General features: G+C 40.9%; 1 long non-coding RNA gene across 1 annotated transcript; it reads right to left on the reverse strand.

Annotated features, from left to right (window-relative positions):
- Nucleotides 1-4,838: 4,838 nt before the first annotated feature.
- On the reverse strand, nucleotides 4,839-7,375 carry LOC127161955 (uncharacterized). The gene is made up of 4 exons (XR_007827220.1): nucleotides 7,229-7,375; nucleotides 6,834-6,902; nucleotides 6,604-6,673; nucleotides 4,839-5,149 (listed from the first exon to the last, which is right to left on the reverse strand). It is a non-coding gene; the product is annotated as an uncharacterized LOC127161955 (long non-coding RNA).
- Nucleotides 7,376-8,111: the final 736 nt, after the last annotated feature.

Consider the following 8,111-nt stretch of genomic DNA (forward strand, 5'->3'; position numbering starts at 1 on the left):
CAAATACACAAACATCTACAATCATACCAGTCTGGGTCTCATCCACAAAACAGCCAGATCAAGAAGTCCTTGTCTATGCACTCTTAAACACACAAAGTGACACGACCTTTATCCTAGGTGAAGTAGCTCAAGAGCTAAATACTAAAAAGGAGAATGTTAGTCTGCAGCTGTCCACGATGTCCGCCAAAGCAACAGTCATACCTTGTCAGAAACTGACAAATCTACAAGTAAGAGGATACAACTCTGAGAAAAGAATCCCACTGCCAACTGTTTTTACACAAAAGTTCATTCCAGCAAACAGATCACATATCCCAACTTCGGAAACTGCTCTTAAATGGCCTCATCTGAAACAATTGGCAGACAAGATTCCACCACCATTGGACTGCAAAGTAGGCCTTTTGATCGGCTACAACTGTCAACAAGCCCTTCTTCCTATAGAAATCCTATCGGGAGAGGAAGATCATTCATATGCACAACGAACTGATCTCGGCTAGAGCATAGTCGGCTGCTCATACCCAGCAAATGATTACAGTGACGCAACAGGAATCAGTCATAGAACATCAGTGCGACAAGTAGTGCCTCCAGTGAAGCCATCATTTGAACTAAAGAAAGAAGTACACTTTGTTTGCTGAACTCTTGTTAATGAAGTCATTTCTGCAGACATAATTAAAGCATTTGAATTAGACTTCACAGATCACAGTGCAGATGACAATCCAGTTTCTCAGGAAGACATTCTTTTCTTGTCCAAGCTAAGGGAAGGTATAAGGCAAAAGGAAGGTGGCCACTTCGAACCCCCACTTCCTTTCAAGACGGACACACCTAGTCTCCCAGACAACAAACAATGTGCAGTTCATAGATTCACTTCATTGGAGCAGCGCCTGAGAAGGGATAAGCAGTCAATTCGAGGAGATGATGAGAGGGTTCCAAGGTCGGAACTTGAGAACCAGCCAGTGTGGTATATTCCTCACCACAGAGTCTACCACCCCCACAAACCAGGGAAGATCTGTGTGGTTTTTGATTGCTCAGCACGCTTCCAAGAAACCTCTCTGAACGATCACCTCTTGACTGGTCCAGACCTGACCAACACATTGGTTGGAGTGCTGTGTCGATTTTGAAAGGGTCCAATAGCTGTAATGTGCGACACTGAAAGAATGTTTCATCAATTTCATGTTGCAAAGGAACACCAAGACTATCTGAGTTTTCTCTGGTGGGATGATGGCAGTCTGGATTCCAGACCTTCAGTGTACAGAATGAAGGTACATCTTTTTGGGGCAGCTTCATCCCCCGGCTGCTCCAACTTTGGACTCAAATACCTAGTATCGCAGGGTCAAGGAAAATTAAGCAAAGAGTCCATCAAGTTTATTCGGAGAAGTTTTTACGTTGATGATGGCTTAACAAGCGTGATGTCATCTGCCGAAGCAATACATCTTGTAAGGGAGGCAAGAGCCTTGTGGAAAACAGGAAACCTCAGACTCCACAAGTTTGTGTGCAATGATGAGGAAGTGATCTCCACAACACCACCTGAGGAATGTGCTCAGACCAAAGATCTTGATATGGCCTTGGGAGAGCTTCACATTGAGTGAGCACTTGGAGTTCAGTGGTGCGTTGAGGCAGATTAATTCCAATTCAGAGTTGTAGTCAAGAAAAATCCACTCACAAGAAGAGGAGTTCTTTCAACGGTGGCCTCTGTCTATGATCCGTTAGGTTTTGTTGCACCTTTTTTACTAGTTGGGAAACAGATTCTTCAGAAATTGTGTAAAGATAAAGTAAACTGGGATGAAGATGTCCCCGAGCGTATTCTACCACAGTGGGAGTCATGGCTTCGAGACTTGCCTCACTTGGCTGCTTTGAAGATTCCGAGAAGCTACCTACCATCAGATTTTGACGAGGTTGTTTCTTACGAGCTTCACAACTTTGCTGATGCCAGTTTCACTGGATACGGTGCATGTTCATTGTTCATATCTTAGAGCAGTGAGTGAAACAGGGCAGATCAGTTGCTCACTGGGAAGGCCAGAGTAGCCCCTACAAGGCTAATGACTATACCAAGGCTTGAATTACTGGCAGCTGTGACTTCAGTCTGTAATGGAGACGTTGCGAAAAGAGAGCTTGAGATTGAAAACTTGAAAGAGTATTACTGGACAGACTCAAGGGTAGTCATTGGTAGAGGTGCTCCGATCAGGCTTTTTGGAGGCCGATCACCGATCGCCAATCTCAGGAAGCTGTATCTGCTGATCCGATCACCAATACCGATCTTTTTAAAGCCTCCTATTAATCATGTAGAATTATTTATAGAGATTCTCCAATCAGGATTTTTAGGCACTTATTCAGGGCCTGATGTGTTTGTTTGAGAAAGGGGAGTTTTTTGAGGGGTGGAGGGGAGACTTAAAAAAAAAAAATATATATATATACATATATAACCGTGTGCATCTTGAGCTTGAATGTTTTAATCCGTTGGCATGAGAATGGAAAAAATAAGCACTGCAAACGGAGGTATGTGAACGTAGCGTTATGTGTTTACGCTTCAAGTGTGCATGAGCGCCCAGTCTCCAGGAGAGCGTGCGAGTGCTGAATGGTTAAACACTGGAAAGAATTAAAAAGAAATGCAGTTTACAAACTTTAGCGATGATGCCACACTGATTCTATTGTGCAAGTAACAATTCCTGTGTCAACTGTGCTGCTTGCTTATCATCAGACTCAATGTTGTGATTGGAAGTCATTTGTGCACTTTCGAGAGAGAAAGAGAGAGAGCGCGCAGTCATTCACTCACGCTGTTTGTGAAATTACGGGTCACAGAAGGCTTTCAAATTACTTTATAAGTTATTTAATGAAGAAATATGAATTGTACCTCAGCATTATAATTGTTTTACCCGTGCCGAAAAGCACCTGAGCATGCCGCTGCATGTCGTACCAAACCTCTCACGGCAGGCGCGTCATCAGCTTTAGATCGGTTTATGCGATTGGCCTTTTTAGAGACCGCTGATCAAACATCCCCAAGGAATTATCGGCAGCCGATCAATCGGAGCACCCCTAGTCATTGGCTATGTGAACAATGATGCCAGGAGATTTCACACATTCGTAGCCAACCGAATGCAATGCATAAAGTCTAGTACACGCCCTGAAAAAAAAGAATGACACCCTGAATAAGCGCAACAAGTTACATCATTTAAATGCTTTCTTGGACAAAAATGGTGTTCTCAGGTTGGGAGGAAGGTTATCACAATCAAGCTTGCATCATGACATAAAGCATCCTGCAATACTTCCAAAGAAATCATATTTGTCAGCCTTACTTGTCAAACATCATCACGAGCGTGTGTACCACCAAGGAAGAGGCATGACCATGTTACGTGCAAACGGAATATGGATCTTAGGATGTGGAAGTGTGGTTTCTTCACACATCTACAAGTGTAATGTATGACCAAATGTACGACGACGACCTGACGACAGACGCTTTCATGAGTAATAATAATAATAATAATAATAATAATAATTTATTTGTATAGCACTTTTCATACATAGAATGCAACTCAAAGTGCTTCACAGGCAAAAAAAAAAAAAAAGCATGGTACAAATGATTCAACAAATATAAACAAAACATAATAAAATATAATAGAAAATTATAAAAATTAAAGACAACAAAGAAAAAAAAAAAAATACACACCTCACACACTATTATGCGCATAGGCAACTTTAAAAAGGTATGTTTTAACACGTTTTTTAAAAATATGAATACTAGTGGACTTCGAGTGTTCATAGCCATCAGAGAACCTGTACGCCAACTGAGATGCGATCAGAAAACAAATTTCATGGGTGCTAGAAGAGAGTTTTCTGAGTTGCTCAAGGGAATGGATCAAGAACGTCTTTGAGCAATCAGTTGCGAATTTGTAGTCAATGTCCCATCACTGAGTCATATGGGAGGAGTCTGGGAAGGCAAGATTCGAACAATCAGAATCATCCTATCTGCAATGCTAGACAAGTCTGATTGCACTCTTAGAACATTTCTGTATGAGACAATGGCGATAATTTACAGCAGACCATTAAGTGTTGAACATCTTCATGATCCTACTGGCCCAGAACTTCTCACTCCCAATCACATACTAACCGTGAAATCATCAGTCATTTTGCCACCTCCAGGAAAGTTCAAAGAAGACCTCTATCTGCATAAGAGATGGAAAAGTGTACAGTTCCTGGCAAATGAATTTTGGCAGAGATGGAAATGTGAATATCTATTAAATCTCCAACAATGCAAGAAATGGCAAAGAACATCACAAAATGCACAAGTAAATGGCATTGTGATACTACAAGCTGATGGTGCTCAAAGAAAGGAATGGAAGCTTGCCAGGGTAGTGGAAACTTACCCTAGTGCCGACGGCATTGTGCGAAAGCTGAAGCTACTAGTCAGTGACACTACATTTGTTTACTTAGAAAGGAAGTACATTTACTTACCAGTCCACAAGGTACACTGTAAAAAATTTCCCTGTAAAAACGGTAATCTACTGACAGCTGTGGTTGCCAGCATTATACTGTAAAAATACAGTGTGCTACTGTTTTTGAAATTAACAGCAAAATGCCGTTTTGTCATCTACAGTATACTGTATCTGTTAAAATACATACTACTCATAACTCCATGTCCAGTTATGTTTTGTTATTTTATTCTGATATAACACTAGATAAACTTTTACAATATTCCCTAAAACAGGCATGCATACAAACATACAAACATGCACAAGTCTTTATTTATTCATAAAATACAAATGTACTCACAAATTAGGCTTCAGTGAACACCAGCTAATGTTTTTTTTTTTTTTTTTTTTTTTTTTAACAAATGGTTTATAAAAGATATCACATGAAATGACTAGTGTCTTTAATTAATCGTACCTTCATGTTCCTTTTGGAGCTCAAATGTTTGGTGTCCATTTGTCTTCCATTGTATGGGCAAACATTTCTCTATGACAATATCTTAATTTGTCCTCTAAGAGAAAGTCCTACTGGTTTGAGACAGCATAAGGTTGAGTTAAGGATGAGATACTTCTGGACTGATGTTCTTCTTCATCATCTTGGGTATTCTTCTGCAGTTTTTCCAGTTATTTTAGACACCTCTTTTCTCCATGCAGCTTTGATCCTCTTTTCTGGATTTATTCCAATAAAGTATCTGAAAAATTAGAGGAGAAAAGCTTCAGAACATATTCTTGTGTATAATTTGATTTGGTCAAACTGAACTAAAAACTAGCCGATAATTAAAGAAGTCCACTTCCAGAACAACAATTCACAAATAATTTACTCACCCCCTTGTCATCCAAGATGTTCATGTCTTTCTGTCTTCAGTTGTAAAGAAATTACGTGTTTTAAGGAAAGCATTTCAGGATTTTTCTCCATATAATGGACTTGATTGGTGCCCCGATTCTGAACTTCCAAAATGTAGTTTAAATGCAGCTTCAAAGGACTCTGAACGATCCCAGCTGAGGAAGAATCTAGCGAAAAGATTGGTCATTTTTTTTTTGGAAAATAAAAATTTGTATACTTTTTAAACACAAAGTTCGTGTAGCACAGGCTCTGAGATGCGCGTTCACGACACTACATACTATTGAATCACGTCGAAAGGTCACGCTTAACTATAGACCCAGTGTTTACAAAGCAAACACGCAAAGACTAAGAAAGTGCAAGTAAGTCAAATGCTGTTTACAAAAAAAAAGGTACAACAATGTCAGACGATTCTGAAGTTATAGGAGAAAAATAAGATGGAGTTTTTTGATGGGAAATTCGGATCATTTTACCGACTCGGACCTTTGAGTCTCGTTCAGCAAAATGAACAAATCTTTTTGAGTCATTTCGTTCATTTTAGCAAAATATAATTAAAATGTTACGTGTCACTTCCCTAATACATCTACTGCTTACACAAACGTTGATCACACTACAAAACAAGACAAAACTATAATGCTATAAGAAACAGAAAAGATTAATTCATTGTTTACCTGGGTCTTTAGTCTATGATTAGCTCACCTCACCTCTTATCTGACAAGTTTTCAGGTTTGAGTCGTTCGTTCATCTTATGGGGCTGTCACGTGATGAACGAACGACTCAAACCTGAAAACTTGTCAGATAAGAGGTCTCGAAAAACCCAAAGACTCGAAACAGGTGAACTAATTCCAGTGCAGAACCTAATAGGATGTTGCGCATGCGCGACAGAACGAATCACTCCCCGAGATGACTCATTCTTCCCGAGTCACATTAAAGATTTGTTTAAAATGAACAAATCGTTCAAGAACGACCCATCACTAATGCATAGCATCGTGGACGCACATCCCAGAGCCTGTGCTACACGAGCTGCATTTAAACTACATTTTAGAAGTTCAAAATCAGGGCACCAATGAAGTCCATTATATGGAGAAAAATCATTAAATGTTTTCCTCAAAAACCATGATTTCTATATGACTGAAGACAGAAAGACATGAGCATCTTGGATAACAAGGGAGTGAGTAAATTATTTGTAAATTGTTGTTCTGGAAGTGGAGTTCTTTGACTGAAGCCTCGGAATACACTGCACAAGTCATAGAAACTAATGTAGTAGCTTTGTTTTAGTGAAACAAAATGCAGACATATACTTACCAAGACAGATCAAGCTAGGAGTCACAGGCAGGTTACCCATTTTCTCAAGGTCAGAAGGAGTGGCAGACATCTATTAGTAAAGAAAACAATTTAAAATGATCAACAACAACAACAACAACAACAACAACAACAAAAAACTAATGTGCTACTTGTTGCAATATTCTACAGAGGCAATAAAACTATTTTACTCAGAGTAGAATTCAAAACTGATAATTTTCCTATTTACTTACCCATATGCTGATTTAAACTCTAATGATCCGATAGATGATATTTAAAGAAGATGTGATGTCTGTTTGTCCCTACAATGCAAAAAACTTTAATACCAACAGATATACAGTAAATGGAGGACAAAGGTAAGTAATCGCATGGTTTCCATGATTAAAACATGCTATCCTTTCATCAAATTATGCTTTGGTGGCTCTTTATAATGTTAATATTTAGAAGTGTACTCGGTAAGATAAAACCAAAAGTGTGGTTGCAAATAACAGCAGCAGATAGCCGATTTGAACCTCACGCTAAAATTGTAACCACAAAAGAAAAAACAAAAACATCATTCCACAAAATGTCATATTTTTACTCAGATAAAGTTTAAGATGTGCGGGTTAGAGAAAAAAAAGTTTCTTACCAGTTGTGTGTTATATGATGCCAGTCTGTACGAAGGGCTAACACTCCTGTGGTAACTTGCTGATTAAAACACGGTCACGAATCCAATTTAAATCCCAAAAGCTTAATTGGATGTTGAAACATTAATTTTTAAAAGTAATAAGTACTTTAGAAACAAAACAATAAAAGGCAGAGCTGCAAAATGACCTCGTGCAGATAAACCAAAATGTCTTCCTTCCCCTGCACATTGTGATGAGTCGGCTGCCTCCCCCCTAATTGTCAGCTGCACCCCGTCGGTAATCGCCGCCCTTCACCAGGCTCCCGATGGGAGTGGGCGTGTGGGAGGAGGAGGAGGGGCGCTGAAACATCCAGGTCTGGCGGCGTGTGATGAGGCACACCTGATGTGAATGAAGCCTCATCACCGCCGCTGTTAAAATGCCGAGCGCGCCTCTCCTCAGGAGACCGGTCTCTTCCCCCGTGCATGCACGCTGGTGTCCTCGTGGGTCCAGGAAGGGGTGAAGAGGGAACCAGCGCCGCAGGACGAGTTGCCAGACCCCGCGGGTCCGGATGAGGACCGCACCCGTGACGGCTGATGGGCCAGGTTGCCGGGCCGTTTTATCCCCCCCAGAAGTGCCGCGTGGATAGAGCAGGACGATGCCGCTAGAGAAGCTGCCGCCCCTCGCACCCCGGACCTGAGCGGGGAGCGCGTGCGGCCGCCGGACTCCGCCCCTTACCTGGACCCTTCCCTTCGGAACACTACCCCTCCTTCACGGAACCCCGTCACGTCGAGGACACCAGATCCCCCTTTTATTTTGGACACTTTTTTTCCCTTTTTGGACACTGTTTTATTGTTTAATAAAAGCCTCTCTGAGGCCTGACGTCACGCCCACTGTGTCTGTCGCTTT

This window comes from Labeo rohita, unplaced genomic scaffold (assembly GCF_022985175.1).
Source record: "Labeo rohita strain BAU-BD-2019 unplaced genomic scaffold, IGBB_LRoh.1.0 scaffold_788, whole genome shotgun sequence".
NCBI classification, from domain to species: domain Eukaryota; kingdom Metazoa; phylum Chordata; class Actinopteri; order Cypriniformes; family Cyprinidae; genus Labeo; species Labeo rohita.